Here is a 17432-nt window from a genome sequence, read left to right on the forward strand (position 1 = left end):
CTTCCTCACCCGCCTCTTCCCCGACCTCAGGTTCCCCCTACCCCCGCTCCTCCTCCCCTACCTCTAGGAGCGAAACCTAGAGGGGGCAAAGCCGGTATTGGATGGTGGTGGGAGGAAGAGGCCTCTTGCCGCGGACGCAGCGCGTGTGTATGGGGGTGGGGAGGTGTTGAAGATGACCATGCGGTGGTATGAGGGGGGTTAAAGGCCCTTCGTACATATTGATTCCAAGAAAATCGCCTCCGGAGGTTCCATTCCCATTATCTGATTAAAGTCAAATTATTTATTCAGTCATTTTTTCGATTTCAATGAGAAATATGTTTTGTTAATTATATGGTTGTGATGATGAGAGACCGAAATAAGTCATAAAAACATAGAAATCGGCGACCGTAATTTTAGGGAGGCCAGATAAACTTGACTCTCAATTTTAGAATTTTCCGAGATGTTTGTAGATCATTCCCCGTCACCTGTTACAAATTTCAAATACATGCATCCATTTATAGGCTGCTGATACATTACGAATCAACAAACAATGATGCTATCATGCCTGAAGTAGTGCCGCGCGATTTTTATGGAGTGTACTCAGGCTTCATATAGTAATTAGTTTCTTACTCTCAATTTCCCATGAAAATGGAATTTATATGATACTTGGTTGTGTTCTGTTTTCCTATTTTTTACACATTCTGCTACTGAAAATCGTGTGAAATCTAGTCCAATGGATACGCATGTGTATTAATAGGGTAGGAACGTAGGAATAGAAAGGCCCTAGTATGGAGAAAATGAAAGTGCTTAATTTAATGGTGGACCTTCCTGTATTTAACCGCTAATAGAACTTAAAAATTGAATTTATTCCAATTTTTGACAGCTATTATTCGTACCTAGATCATCGTTTCTACAGATTGGAAGAGCAGAACTCTGTACTTGGCGAAATTGAGAATGGTGAGAGCCTTGAAAAATTGGGGGGAAAATTTGGAAGGTGACGCGCCATTTTTTATTTCTATATTATCAATATTGTTTTTTAAAACCGGTTTTTAAAGAATCGTTTTTTTTCACTAATACTCAAATCTTGTTAGCAGTGATATTGTTTGTAAAATATGATGCTATCGAAAAGCATTTTGCGGACAGTAAAAACAACACTATTTCATCTGCCATTTCTTAATTGTTTAATAATTTGTTTCGTATCTGATGTGCATAAACGAAATTCTATTCTTGAAATTTTTAGAAAGCCCGGGGTAAGGATCCTTCTCATATCTCGGAAAATTATCATAGGTGAGGGAATTGGGAAACTTTATTTCTTGGCGTTCTGAGGAGATACTTTGCTCTGCTCTCTGTTGCTATCTAAAACCCTAAAGCTGGGGTTGGTGAGATAAATGGTGATATCGATGCCTGAAATCCAAAATTTGGACAAATCCTTATCCTTTACTTTTTCATTAAATCTAAATCGGCAGTTGTCATTAGGTTGTGGAAAGTCATATTTCCTTCATGAAAGGTGAAGTGAAACATTTATATCAAATCAGTTAAATATAATGCTAAATCTTTCCTCTATTTGTGTTTAGGATCCATTTTTTTGTGTCTCCATCTTTTATCCATGGATTACATGTATTATGGAAAGGATCGAATTTTCAAATCCATGACCTTCATTCGTAAATGATAACTGTATACGATTTTCATGATTAATGTTACAGTTTCGTAACTAAGAAGCTCCGTTTATTACAGGATAAATTATTTTCGGAACTTAGCTAAGCTCAGGCCTTAGTTGCCGGTGTGATTTTTTATTCAAAACGGCAAAATAATATGTTTGGCATGATAAAATAAGCATAAAGAGAGTAAATGTAAAAATAAAAAATTAGTATATAAAACATCTGTGAAAATCTTTTGTACGGGTTAGAGGTTTGGCCTCTCGTCTTTTTAGGAGCATCGGCGTCGAAAACAGGAGGCAGGTGGGGCCGAAAGCCTGGCTCCACCGCCGTGCCTCCCGAATTTTCCCTTGCCCTTTCAAACACAGCATTATTCTTAGTTTCCATCCCTACCTTTTCACAAATAATTAGGGCCCTTTTCTTCGGAGCAGGGCCCTACTCAAACTGGCCCTCAGCGTAAATCGTTCCAACGTCTTTTCAACGGAGAATCAAAGCGTTCGAAACGAAGTATACGAGTAACATGCTCAATAAAAAGTGGAACAACCGAGATCACTTACAAAGTATGCTGAGGAATATACGATAAAAGGCGTTATTAAAACTACCGCCATTAGAAGATAGATATGATTTAGGTTAATTAGCCAGTAGTTGAACTGTACCTGGCTACCACCGGGAGTTACCAAAATATACCTAATAAATGTAAATGAATTATTGGAAGTTACTACGTAATTACGACTGGACTAGGCTCTATGCTTGAAATATGATGCAAAGTTGTATAGGTATTCGCTAATATACTCGGAATAGGGTCCGGTCAATACAAATTTTTGGCACACCTATCTATAAAGACCCCTTGCTGTCTTGCATGTAATGATAGCTTTTCTACGATCACGATAGGTCAAATATTTACTATAGCATTCTAGAGAATAACATACTGAAGAAGCCGAAGAAGAGACCCAAGTGAAAAAGTGTAACAAGTTCACAAAGAGTATGAGGGAAGAGTTTACTCCAGATTGAAAATCAAGAAATGGTGAATCGCTTAGAAAAAATAGTAGTGAAATGGCCAATGTTTTAAACATCACACATCTGGGATAAAATTTTAATTTTTTCGTTTCTTCCTGATTCTACGAAATTAAATTTTAAGGAAGTGCGTTTTTTTAACGCATTTACTATTTTCTTTCATGATTTAAGTAGAAACCTTGTGTAGCTCTGTCGATACGTAGCCTTAGGCCGTAGGTAAGCGATGGCGTTAAGTTATATAGGGTGCGTTTGAGACTAATATTTTGCACCTGAGCAACGCATGTACTGTCATTTGAATGAAGTATAACATCACAAGGTACTTAGAATTACGGATTCAAAATTCTGGCGCTAATGAGATAAATGCCCTCACTAGGCTCGTTTATGTAATACTGAAAGTTAAATTCATCGTTAGTTATATGGAAATAAGTACTAGAAATTTTCCATATAATTATGGAAAATTGCTGGTATTTATTTCAATAAGGAAAAATCCCACTCCATTACGCTTCGAATCTACTGATTTTATCAATCGTTTGTTATTGGTAAGCATTATAAAATTTGACTATGTCGAAAAAGTCAAGTTTCAGAGGAAAGGTGCCCCTGGGATAGTGATCTACTGATTTGTCCCGGATATTCCCCTGAAGGAAAAAAGTCCGGGTTTTTTGGGGCCTGAAGGGCTGAAGCCCTGGCCTGGCCGTCATGTTCAATGAAATCTTGCGTGAAAAGTCCCGCCCGCCATGAAGGAAATTGCGGTGATTTTTCAAGTGCACGATGGACTCGTGTGTGTTTAGAGGGGAGGGGGCGTGCCCCTCAGTGGCTGCCCCCTGTCCGTCCGCCTGTCTGTACGGCTGCTGTCGCGCGGGGCTGTGGCTAACGGAAAAGCACCCCTTCCCCTCACACAAGTCGCCTCCCCTGCTCTGGTTTCCCAGGGCGATGGGTGAGTGTCGAGGCCATCTCCAGAGCTCACTCTTCTCGATAGATTTTTTTTCTCCGCCTCACCTCACCTTCTCACCGTGTCTCTTTCATCGGTCGGCAGACCTGACGTCCCTGATTGATTCCTGATGCTTTTATTGCTGTAATTAGGGGTAGCGACCAGCAAAGTAAGGCCTTGAGTGCCTCGGTTTGTAATAATAGTATTTTATTGGCTCCATGATATGTGGTTAACATGTACTGTGGAAATATCAATAAAAAAGGGCCGCCTAGGCAATATTCTTTCAGTACGCGTTGTGTCGTTCAAGTACCCCATTTGGACGGCGAAAATGTATCGGCAGATCATAAAATGCTGATCGTATTTTGATACAGCTGTGGAATTTAAAACGTAAAAACTTGTATTAAATTAATGCTAAAAATATTATTTCAGCTGAGAATAAGGTTTATCGCTAAAACTTTGATGAGAAGATGGCCATTTACTTACGATGATTAGTGACTACGATGCATTTTGAAGTGCTGGAGCGGAAATACTAGGTTTTCTTTTTTGAGGTCTCATCGATTCTATGTTGGATACAGGGGTAGGTTAGGATTCTAGGATCATGCTCGTGGGAGGTGTTGGAGTGTAGGCTAACGAAGGTGAACTGTTAGCTTTAATAGCAAAAAAATTGCAATGAACTGTTTTGTAATTTAAAATAAAGATAATGATAAAATCTAACCGAATAAAATGTCCCAACATAGTTCCTTAAACTTAATATCCATACTTACATCATTCAATTTGAATCAGGAAATCCTGTAGAAAAATACTTATGAATATGAGTGTGGACCTTAGGTAGTGGAAAACAATTCGCCAGTTGCTCATCATCAGCTTGGCCCTGCATTCATCAAAAGGTTGTTGGGTAAGATTAGTCCACTTGATGTAACAGATTAAATTACTCAAGGTTTTGTTTTTAAGCGGCGTTGGAGATAAAATGGCTTAATTGATGTTAAATTACTTAATCTGTAAACAGCTTTTTTATTTTAACTTTATATTTGAGATGTGAATCTTGTAGAGAAAGCGCTTAAATCTTTGCCATTTCTCCCCTTCTTAATTGTCTTCGTGCTTTTTGAACCTCTTGATGTAAGAGAAGGGGGTAAATGTAACCTAGTGCAAAGTCGATATCGACGAATTGTCAAATATCGCGAAAAGGATATCGAATTTTGAAAATTGACGATACATCGCGATGATAACTGTTATTGTATGAATGTCATCATTTTAACTTCATCGCGATGTATCGACACCGTTGTCATGTAATAAAAAGATTTCGCGGCTCATGGTGATAGCAGAGTGACATACGGGTGTATTCTGTGTGGTGTATTGGATTTTGCCCCGACGCGTCGCGACGTTTCGTGACTGACTGCTGATCACTTCTTCACGGAAATGGTGGTGTGTTTGGCGCTGCTGACTTTTTTATTAAAGTGCCAGAGATGGGCGGAGTGGGTGAAGAGCTAGGACAGGAGAGGGAAGATGGAGAAATGTTGTACGCAGAAGTGACCGGCAGATAGGCCTGAAACGTCAGAGAAAAATCCGATACGCCACGCGGCATACACTCGTAGGTCATTCTATAACCCCTTTTAATTCATTTTCTGAAAATCGTTCTCCAATTCCCCTGTATTTATTTTTTCTGTGTTCTTTTTAAACGGAATGTTAGATAATGAAATTATATTTTGTAGTTTGTAATCAGCATGGAACCATGAAATAAAATGTGACCATTATTTCATACAAGTTCAACAGATTCAGGCTTCAATTGGTGGAAGTTTGACATATTTTAATAAATAAAAGATTGTAGCATTTTTTGTGGAAAAGTGTTACAGTATTTCATTTATTAAAATAATATTATTTCACATTGTTCACGAACGAACCCCTTTTCCCGTACGAACATTGAGAACGCAGCTATTGCTACTTGTATCAAATCATTCATTTTATTCCTTCCAATGCATCATATTTCATGAAATATGAGTACTTTACGTACATTATGGGTGTTTTAATAGTTAAACTTCCAAAACATGTATTTATATTGTTCCCTTAAATAACGTTAAAATTAATAAAATCTGATGACGAGCTACACTCGTCATTTCGCGATTTGCATCGAATGTTCATAGCGAGCTAAACTCGTAATTTCAATGCAAGGGGTTTATCAATAAAATTATCATTTCGCAATATCCGATGTGAGATATCGCTCAGGCATAAGCGTACCTTCTCGTCCTGACCTCGCCGGTTGGCTTCTGTGGTGTCGTTATATTGAAAGGAGGTGATGTTATGAGCTCGTGTGGCGAAGGTGGAGAATCTTTCCCAGCTTTATAGATCTAATGCCCCTTTCCTCTCTTGAGGGTCGGAGGTCCTCAACCCCGTGTTTCCAGTTTGCCGCGTGAAAGGGTATCGGGTTGCTAGTCGATTTAAAATGGACGTTCATATGTGGATCTCTTCGACATCTTCGCACTCACTATGTTCAATCGGGTGTAAGTAATTGTATGAAAAGAGTGGAATGTTGATGTGAGAGTACTTTATTTCTTCTTATTTCATTTATGTAAGTTCTTTTCATAATTTTGATGGACATAAGCAGTTACTCTTATAGTACGCAATTCTTTATAGTGATTTTAAATGAATTGGCTTTGACGCTAAAGTTGGAGTAAGTGATGCATGCAGCACGTCTGCGTCGCCTGTAAAAAAAGTTTTGAAATCAAAGCTGAATACCAGTATGGAATCGCTCTAACGTACCTCCTCAAGCTAGGAATCTATGAGGTTGGTTTGCTTAATTGCTTTAGTTGCGGACATTATCTGGTACATGAGTGAATATGGGCGGAAAAATACTCTTGTCATGTTCCCTAACAGTGATCTGAAGTTCTATTCATGCTGATATTCTTCTTGAGGCGTTGAGTGAGTATTTTTGCCCTGAAGTTTGCCTTAGGAAAGCAAACCACTACAGCATTAATCCTCATAACTATTCTTCAATTCGTACCTCACAGCTCTATGCATAAGTCGTCAAATTTTCGTTATCGTCTTCTTTTGCACCCCTAAATTTCCGATTTAAAACCCGACATTGAGCCGCCACATTGTCGTCACAAATATTCAAACGTGATTTGGTTCGATCTAAAATTTTTCTTTTACCAACGTAGTTGTTATTGAATAGAGCACTTTGACTGAATGAATGAGTGGTAGCCTCGAAATATTTTATGACCCGGTAAGTATCTTTTTCTCTCGGAATCACATATGGTATTCATTTTTGCATCGCACAATTGGTGGATAATTGAAAAATTTCGTTTTTTATCGAACTCGTTTGTGCGTTTGTAGTCGGAATGATGTCGTCAAGCTTTTCTGAGGAACAGTACGTTGATAGCCCTTGAATCTAGGCTTCAAGCTACGTTAGTAAAAATGATTTATGGTTTTGCATATTCATGTCTATCGATTACCGGAAGGTAACTGATATCCTGGGCGTTTAGGCCTCCATGTATTATGCATATTGGCTGGCTCATCGTCTGCGCATAGCGGCTCTTTTTTGTATGTGGTGCGTTCTCATTTATCATCGTAGCCGCTTGCCTTTTCGAAAGACTTTCCTTAGTCTTTATATGTACGACTTTACTCACTCTTAAGTAATTTAAGGATTTATTGCAGAAGGATGTAGTAAAATTAAATTGTTTTCTGAGGAATTTCATTCGAGTTTCTGTACCGCAAACCCCAGTCAAGCAAAAACAACAATCTAGCAATATCTTTGTAGGAAAATAATGACCAAATATTAGGTTTTGTGCAGTTAAATTAACCATCAATTAAAAGAATCTCCCATTTCTTATCTTATTTTCCTATTTCAGGAATTCCTTCATTTTTTAAGATTGATCTTTGAGTGTTAAACACTATAATGAGCAGTTGTTGTTTTGGTATCCAGTATTACTCAATGCTTACTGGCTCATTGCACTTTGTTAAGATGTAATTGAAATTACCGGTGCCCGGGCTTGGTGTCTCAAGTGTTTTAGAATCGGGAATTCAAGTTCGAATTAACGAAATATCTATGCCCAATGTTTTTAAACCATCTTCTTAATTCATTCAGAAGGGCATATTTGGCGTATACTATGCTAATTAGTTTCAATAATTAGTTAAAATGAGTGTCTCTTATTTGCGCTTTACTTATTAATTGATATACTGTTAAGGATCTCATAAGGTTATATTGAAGTCATCTTTTTTTTTATTCCTGTAATTTGAGAATTTTTCGGTTACAATTTTAGTCAATCGAAGAGTTTTCAAAAAATGGTTCATTTGGGCTAGTGACGTTTTTTCTAGATAATTTCCGTAGAAAAGTTTTAGCCTAGCTGATGATTAACACTTACCGGAAGAACCACGACAGATTTTCTACCTGTCTTGAAAAGGCATGAAATTGAGATTTTTTCATAATTTATGGCTGTTTATGATGGAGGTGACCGTTGCTCTAAAATCTATTTTTATGGCAATCAAGAGCATAGTTACAGGAGTTCAACTTAGCGCTTCCATTAAAATCTCGGCAATGTATAGACTTTTAGAGCATTGGTGAAAGTCGATAGTAATTGCTTTGCGGCATTCGTTTATTGTATGGGACATTGAACTGAGGACCCATTGGTGCCTTACACAAATGGACTGTATTGATGACATCTGCTTTACCTCCTCAATTTTCTTAGGCGTAACCAGTGTAATTGCATGCCCTTAATGGCTGTGGAAACCTCAATTACTGCACACTTCGCCGGGTAAGCCTCTCTCTTTGCGGTAATCATTAGGAATGAATCGTGTTATTTAGTCTGATAATAATTGGATAAACACGCCGTTGCCGAATGCTGTCGTTGATTAATCGGTCGTTCGCATAGCCTTTTTTATTACTGCTAGTTTTATCAATCAAGGGACTGCGCTGAGTTTGACAAATTCATTTCGGGCCTCGAATTCTACTGTCATCAATTTAATCGTCTGTCCGCTCACATCGTTCCATTGAGGGCATAGCACTCTGGGAAATTGGAAAGACCGCTAATTCTTGGGAAAATATATCACTCGTATTTACTCGGGAGTTGTTCATGTTGTCTACATGTAAAAGAGCAACAGGGATATGCATCACTTAAAGTATTAAAAAGCAATATGGCTTGTTTTGCGAGTTTTTATGCTTAATTTCTCTATTGGCACCGCATTTTATAATTCATATAATCACCGAACGTGGGTACTATCATACAGTAGGTAAAGTAGATAAAAAGGAAATCTATGTTTGAACATATTATTTTAATTGGTATAATTTTTAGTTCCGAAATAAGTCACGTGGAGTACTTGCCTTTTGTGACAAGTAGCGAAGTCGTATTTCCCTCTCATTTTTGCATCTTTTAGCATTTCTTCTATATCCAGGAGCACCATGGTTTTTGTTTTGATTTCTGGAATCTATAATTTGTTTCTTTTCATTTTTCCACCTTCGTCACCACACCGTGGAATGAATGCATTCCTTCACATTTTTTTTAAGCTGTAGATGCTTTATTCCCTAGTCTATTATTCTGGGCTACATTCAAAATAGCTTGTTCCTGAGCGCCAGAAGTGACATAAATAAAATATTAGGAAGGGTTCATTCATAGTATTACAATCCTAAGATGCTATACTATATGCTATACAGCGGCCCTCCATAACTCCCTATGACATACTAACTCTTTTATCTCACTGAGGCCTTTCTACCCCAAATCCTTCTTGATCCGTGAAAGTGTGGTGATGGATCTCGAAAGATGGTGACGTAATTTTCTATCCAACTACTTCAAAGCTTTGTATGATGCTGTTTTTGTTTCTTCTATTCCATATGTGCAAGTTAAAACATAAACATAATCCTTTACTTTTATCGCCCAAAAAATATAGCGTACACTCTCTAATAATTGAAGAGAAAAAAGTTAATTTTTCTTATGAAAAAGTTTGCATGATGTCTGGAAAACTTGAAATTCTCTGGGAATATTCAAATATCCTGCTGCTGTACTCCCTGGTAGTGCAAGTTTAAGAATAATCCTTTACTTTAATAGTTCCATGAAACGCAATAAAAATTCTATAATGATTGACGAGAAAAAAAGTCATTTTTTATCTCAATAAGTTCTGGAAAACCTGAAAATCTCAGGGAATATTTAAACACCCTGCTGATGGACACCCTGGTAGTGTGTCGGTAGGAGTGTGTGTCACGGTCAGCATATGGTTTGTTTTTTTTTCTTTCTTTTCCCCCTATGGAAACGGCACTCCCTTCAAATGCTTGGCTTCCGGGAATTGTGTGTCAGGTGGAATTTTTTTCCCATAAGGTACCGTTCGCGAATCGCATCTCCATTGCGCTCGCGTAATGGATATTTCGCGCAGAGTGGCGGGCACTGTTGTGTACGCAGGCAACCAGCGCGGGGCGGAGGAGGATAATTCACTTCCCACACACACTCCAAACCGAAAAGAGTTCTTTCTTTGACCGCGTGCGTTATTGATGCATGCGCTTTTCGAAGTCATGGGAATTACGCTTGCATCCACCTAAGCGTGCACGGACTCGCAAAAAAGACGCGCGGGATAGCCGGCGATTGTGCGCCAGCCCTTACGGGGGTGGATGACTCCTTTGCCGTTGCGAGTGTAATGGGATAGGTTACATAAATTTTCCGGATGAAATGACGGAAATAAACTTTTAGTGCCTGAAATTAGCTGCGACGGAGGCACGCAGGGCGCCGAGGCGCTTGGGTGTTTCCGGGAGGCGTATCATCCCATGAGGACCCCTGCTATTCAGCGAGCTGCGTACTATTCCCACTACTTTCTACTCTTTACTAACGATGGCTGCATACTCTTTCTCTCCTATATCAAATTCTAGACACAAAATCACCTCCTTACCTAACGTGGGATTTGAAGAGTCTTTACACTGTCCATATGATAAATACGCGAGGGAATCACAATCTTGATATACAGGATAACTTCCTTTTATGAAACCTAAGTCATTCATTCTTTTGATGTCGCAGGGGAGCGCTGGTGGCTTCGTTCGAGAGGCATGACTATAAACGTTTGTTGCCACTAGGTTTAGTTGCATTGAAGCAGAGAGGAAGGTGCGTTTGCCTTAGAGGCATATTTTTCGAGTGGGCGATTTGGGGTGTCCCTGGTTTGCCCTCTTGTGATTTTTTCCTTTGAAGTTTCTTGAAATGCCGCGTTTGTGTGAACCGTCCAAGGACCCTGAAAGCCTTGAAGAATAAGATCCAGGAAGCAATTGAAAACATAACCACTGCTTTGCTGGCAAGAGTCCTGATAAACGCCAGGAATCAGTCATCTTAGTGTATGTAGAATGGGGATCGTAACCTACCTGATTTCATCTTTAAAGCTGTGTAAACTTGAAATATGTCCGTACGTTATAAAAAAAAACAAAAAACACCAGCCATTTGCTCATAAAAAGGAAATGCTCTAACGAAATTACGTCTGGCATTTATTAAAGTTCTTTATGGTTCGGGGGAAGAGGGAATTCGCATATCTATCCGTTCGGCAAAATATCTCTCTTAATTAATCGCTTCTGTCGGATCTGGAAAAATAGTGGGGCTTTAATGATGTTCTCCACGTCGCTCTGAAAGATATCCATTCTCAATTGTTCAAACAATCTATGCCTAGCGCGCAGCCTCCGAGTCTCCAGTGGCTCCCAGCTTAATTCGCTTAACATCTGGGTAACGTGGTCTGTACGCCCGTAGCAGTTTTTGACGAACCGCGCAGCCTTCTCTGTATTTTATTCAATGGATTAAGTCTTTCTGCATCGGATCCCATACGCTCGCTGCATATTCAAGGTGCAGTCGGACGAGTGCGGAATAACACCTTTCTCTTATTTTCTCACCCTAAAATCATCCCACAATATGCTTGACGAATCCTAATTTCTTCAGGCCTTTGCCACAAATATTCCTTCAATATTACTCCATGATGTGACGTGACAAACAGTAGTAAGAAAACGAAGCAAAGGACGCGACGGACACAACCAGTAATTGCTTTACGGGCTTAGGGAACATGAGCTGCACTTACTTAATAATTTTAGTCGCAATCCGTGCTGCAGTATGAAACGCATAGCGGACAAACAAACAGACATCCTCTTTTAAATGTATATATAGAATAGATTTTTCATCTTGTTCCAAGGACCGTGTTGGCATGTTTGCAGGCAGCCTGGCAGCTCTGGTGTGCAATCATACACGATAGGTGGGCATTAAAATGCGGCCATCCCCGTCGGGACCCTTCTCGCATTCCGCCCCCTTCGGACCGATTCGCCGGAACTAATTGGTAATGCCGTCGTGAATTCCATGTGGATAGCGTGAGCGAGTCAAATAATAGAGGATTTTTAGTATATCCTGTGCGATTCCTGCGAACTCGAATCTAGGGAAAACCAGTTGCTACCAAAACTAGGATTGCCATCCATCATCCGTGGTCCGTTCAAAACCGTTCATTTTTCGTCGGTCGAATGACCATCTCAACTGAACTATCACGCCCTCAGGGGTCTTTATGAAGTTCTAGGCGTAGAGTCTAGTTTTGATGAATGTAAGAATATATGTTTTTTGAGGTAGTATATTTTAACCCCGCCACTTATTGGTGTTCGCCGTCGTAGATTGAATGCCATTCAGTCAAAGCTTTATTGGTTACGAGAAAGATAACGTCTGCATCCGTAGGATGCTCGACCTAACAACTTAATCAACCGCGGTCTAGTGACCCAAGATTTATTAAATTCGTGCTGCATGGTTTGAACACCCGAAGCTAGGAGAGTAGCTAAGGTTTCAGTAACCGTTGCAATAATTCAAACACAAATAATGGTATGATGGGGAAAAAACAGTTTTACCGAAGGCATTGCTCGAATTATCTAAATTATTCGCATCATTGGCTTTGTATTTTTTAATGGGATGTTATTCTCCTGTGAGCTGGAAACTATTTACGGCGCACAATTTATAAAAAAATGAATGGAATGCATAAAAGAACGATAGGTTTGATTTTGGGAAGTATATTCTTTGGAAGTTTAGTTAACGGATTTTGTTGTAGTCATAATGTCTGTAACGTTTTAGGAGTACGAAAGGTTCGTTTGGTTCTAGCCAATTTTGTAGTAAGGAAAGTAAAAACATTTTATAAGCCAATCTTAATGTAACCCTCAAATTAAATGGCATGTGAAACAAGGGTTACCTGTAAAAAATTGTCTAGTGCCTTGTTTGTTGTTGTCCGTGATATTTAAGCTATGAAAGTTGGTTGCTGAAATCGAAATCATACTTTTAACAATCCGAATACCATTAGAGAAATTTTCATTATTTCAGGCTTTGCCATAAAGTCGTGCTTATTGTTGAAGCAGTAAATCTTTCCGAATCATCAGTTAATATTGGAAGAAGTATTAATATTTATATTTTGCGGGAAACCCTGACATAGAGTATAGCAAAACTCATGAATCTCCACAATCTTCGAATTCTTGCCAGAAGTCTTTGTCCGATCGTAAAGATGCTGGTACGTATGTACTGCATGCTTATTGTAACGAGGGCTGCCTATATTGTTCTTTTCTGAGTACCAATTTAAAGTGATCATGAAGTTTTTAATGAATGATTACCCTTGCTTCAGAGACAGAATTCATTTCATGACTACTCCTTGATGGTTGTAAAACTTCTTGTTCCTTTGATTAACTCTTCATGCATCAGGTCGTTATCTTTCACAATGCGAATGGGAGAAACTTCCATGGAAGCTTTAATGTAAATTACCCCGTTCTATTGACGTAGCTGTTAATGATGTGCCCCTTGGTCGATGTCCTTTTCATCAAGTCTTTTTGATTCGACTTAACGACGGAGGAACAGATGAACCGTTGCTCGAGCATCCACTTTCTTCTTCTACAACCTTGTTGGCTTTGAAAATTACGTAATACGAATCAGAGGAAAATGAGTGATAAATGGCAATATTAACTTGCTAATTCTTAATAGTACTTACAATTAGTGATAGAGTTACAATTACAGATAAACATGGAGAAAATAATAGTAAAAATTCGTTGAAGGGATTGTAGGATATTGCCGTCAGGTTCCACTATCGTTTATGGAACACCGTACAAGAATTCCTTGCTCTGTTATACTCTGTACTCCGTATTAGTCATTGAGATACCGCGAATGGTACTAGTTTTTTAATTAGTTGCGATCCTATTAATTTTCGCGAGCTCAATTTATGATTTATGCTTAAATATCATTTAATAACCATGTTCAGTCGCCTCGGCGATAATTCCGGAAGGACCGAATAATTGCTATTTCGTATCTTTTTCGTCGAGAGTCAGATAAAATCATTTTACCTTGCATTGAACCTCTCGTTATACATCTTCGAATATGTAATTGTAGGTTGTGTTCGCATGTTCGATGAACACAGTTTTCATTAGATTGTTTCTATCACCCACAGCTTTTCTACTCGTGGGCGACTGTTTGATTTCCCTCCATCCAGTTCTTCTTCTTCCTCTCTCCTCCCATCATCTGACTCCCATTGCCTCGGGTCTTCGTCGACATCCTACAGCAATCTCTTCCGTCTGTTAACTATTTTCGCGACCCCGTTTGTCTTGCTATAATTGCTATAAGAATAACTCTAGGAATTCCTTCAATGCGCTTTCTTTTTATGGCTAACAGTTTTGCCTTTCATTATAAAAATTATTGGAAGGGAAACATCATTGCGTTTGACTATGAATAAAAGGAATATAAAATATGTAAATAAAAATATATTGACTGTCGTGTAACTCCTGATAAAACAGGTTCTCTATGGGGTGCCAAGGGGCTAATTAGGAAAATGAGGGCAAAGACCTCAGTGTAGTGCAAAACTAATAATTTTCAGCGTATGCGAAACTTATGAACTTATCTTATTAATAACTTATGAAAATTAGCAAGCTCTCGGAAATAGAGATCATCTATTTCAGTCAATCAATTTATGCGGTGCGAAATGTCTTCTATGGACCATATTTTGAGGATTTTAACCTCTTCAGTATTTTCAGCAAAGTTTATTCAGAAAGGTTCTGTAAACATTTGCTGAGTGTAAGCTATTTTTCTTTATTTTTTTAATTCCCCAGATAAACTTCTTAAAACTGCTCTTCAAAGAAAATGAAATATTTTCAGCGTATAACTTCATACTAGCCCTGTGTGAATTTCGACGGATTTAGCTTGAAGTGCGTCATTTCAAAACTGCTAAATTTAGGTTATATGTTTCAATTCTGATACTTGAGCAACGGTGAAATTCATCTTAATTACCTTGGGAGTAGATTCCCACTACTTGGAATCGAATAATGGGCTAATGGTTTTTCAAGCCACCGCGCAGTCCATTACATTAACCAGGTTTCTTCATTCACGCGCCAATCATATAATTTCTCGTGGACGGAAAGTCAGTCGTCCCTGGTTCGTTCCCGGTCCAGGGGAATATTTTCCCATGGTAATTAGTGTAAAGGTGTACATTTCAGCCAACTTAGGTAAAAATGCCACTTCAAGCTAGGAAAACAAGCTATTTGTCAGAAAAAAAGCCGCGGAATAATCAACGGCAAATATTCAATAACGAAGCTCCACGTAATTGAAATCGAGGTAAATTTCAGCAAACTTGGTCAAATATCTTTCTGCTTGCAATTATGTTATTTTGTGTGGAAAGGTTGCTTAAAGCTTTTTGGCGGAATATTTCTTCTGAAGGGTTTAACTTTTCTTTCAACTTTTTTTCAGCGAAAGTGCGTACATTTTTCTCTCTCCTTGATGCGATCCTTTGCCTGGGGTCCATTGAAAGCGCGTCTCGTGTCATTTCCGCGCATGACGTACGGTTAACTCTGCGGTGCGCAATGTGCACTCATGAAAATATTTCTCTACTAAGTCTCGGCTCGGAGAGCGGCCGCAAAACGCGGGGGACGACGGCCAATGAGTGGAAGTAAACAGGCCGGGCAGATGCGTGCAATTGTGGTCGGGAGACTTCGCCGGTGATTAACGTGATTGCCGTCCGCGCCTTTTGTGCGCTGGAATCCGCCCTCGGGCGATGGGGTTTTGTGTATATGTGTGTGCGGTAGCGCGGTCTCAAGAAAGTAAAACTCTGCGAACGTCCGTGCCTTCGGGCAAGGAGACGGAGATCCTATGCGACGTGGACACGCGCTCCGTGGGTTTCATTCCCGCACTCATTTGAGAGATAATGACCCCTTGGCCGAGTGTGATTGAATTTTTGTTATGTGAGTACCACGGGGGGTAAGAAACCGAAGTGTGGACCATGCCGCCTCGGCCAAAAACATCTCCGAGGGTATCCTCTTTTCAATTTCATGACTGTTATTTTTTACGGAGCCAATGAGAAAGAGTGCATTAAAAATCAAGGCCTTTTGATTACGGGCATGATTTGACTTGCGGGCTATCCTTCCAATTCCCTTTTAGCCTTGATGGTTTCAGTGGCAATAGGAGATCCAATTCTTTTACTGTCGTTAGATAGGGATATAATTAGTTTTGAAAGTGTTTTATCTTATTAATTAGCGTGTGAATTCCTCCTCAATTAATTAAAATTCAAGATATATTCCATGTATTCAACGAATGGCTTACGTTAGTCTTTTTTACTTTTTAGTATGACGCTAATACGAGGACGAAGCGCAGAAATGCCAAGGATGTAGCGGAATAAGATTTGACGGAATTAAATGTGGAATCTAAAATACGACGTGAATAAGATGAGAGTTATTACTTTTTTAGTATATTAGTCGTACTTGGCGGAGTTAATAAATGTCTTGAGGGAATGAAGTTGGCGTTTGATAAAAGCGCGCTCAGTAGTTACTGAGGGAGAACAATTATAAGATTTTTAAATCATTCTATTCGTTGATGTCAAGTGTTGTATAATTTATTTTTTGGATAGCAGAAATAGGGATTTATACGGTGAGGTGATCAGAATCTTTGGAAAATGACGTAGGGATCAAGGTAACTGCTAATCATTGTGAACAATACGTATACCGATCTAGGAAAAGCAAGAGAGATACGTGATCGAATATCCTGCCGTTTTAGGTTTTCTGAAAAACCTTTTTCTACCAATTTATTCTCTATTTGATGTAATTTCTTCGTCGGAATGCATCTCATACGATCTTATATTGCTTCTTTTCTTTGATCGCATCTGCGACAAAGGCCAAGCAGGTTATTCAAAAAGTCTATATGCTTTTGTGGTAGTTTTCCAGGTGGTAGAAGCCCGTTTATGTGACATTCTTTACTAATATCCGTCACTAGGCAAGTACTTGGAACTAATCCAACGTCTGTATGAAAAAATATAGAGATCAATTTGAACTCTACCAACAAATAATAATTTTTAGCTTAGAATCAAATGTAGAAATAAATAGCTAAGTTAAATAGTTCAAGACACCGATTTAGGCAATTGATTCAATGCATTCGCTATTCAGAGTTTACTGCATAACTCGCGGGACGATGCTTTTTTCTCGTATAGAATGATTAGAGTAAAGGCTTATTTTATAGATGACATTCGCCGTTGTTACAAACAAAATTAGAACCCACATAACATGGGCAATTTGTTGTGCATATTTTGGGCGTAATAGCTTTACAAGTTGACCATAGCACCATTTTCGTTCAGCAAACATGTCATTGTCATTTTATTTGCATTTCCATTGCTTTCATTAATTTGACCACAAGAATAACATAAATTTGTTTTGGTGCTAGATTTGTCCCTATTATCTCAATGGTATAATATGTATCGAATTCGTTTTGGCGATCCGACTTAAATACTTGAGCTGTAATGTGAATTTCTTCTACGCTAGGACAAGCGGGGCCGTGGGTCTCTATACAAAAGTTGCGGCTATTCTCAGTGAAATGGCCAGAAAGCCCGTTTTACCGACTACCAATTGAATGTAATAGGGTGGTTTCCTATTATTTTTT

At 38.9% G+C, this 17432-nt stretch overlaps 1 protein-coding gene across 2 annotated transcripts in view; it reads left to right on the top strand.

The window, feature by feature from the left end:
* LOC124164363 (autophagy-related protein 16-1) overlaps positions 1–17432 on the top strand; it is a 427221-nt gene that overhangs the window by 149220 nt on the left and 260569 nt on the right. The window lies entirely within an intron of this gene.

This window comes from Ischnura elegans, chromosome 8, assembly GCF_921293095.1.
Source record: "Ischnura elegans chromosome 8, ioIscEleg1.1, whole genome shotgun sequence".
In the NCBI taxonomy this organism is placed as follows: Eukaryota; Metazoa; Arthropoda; class Insecta; order Odonata; family Coenagrionidae; genus Ischnura; species Ischnura elegans.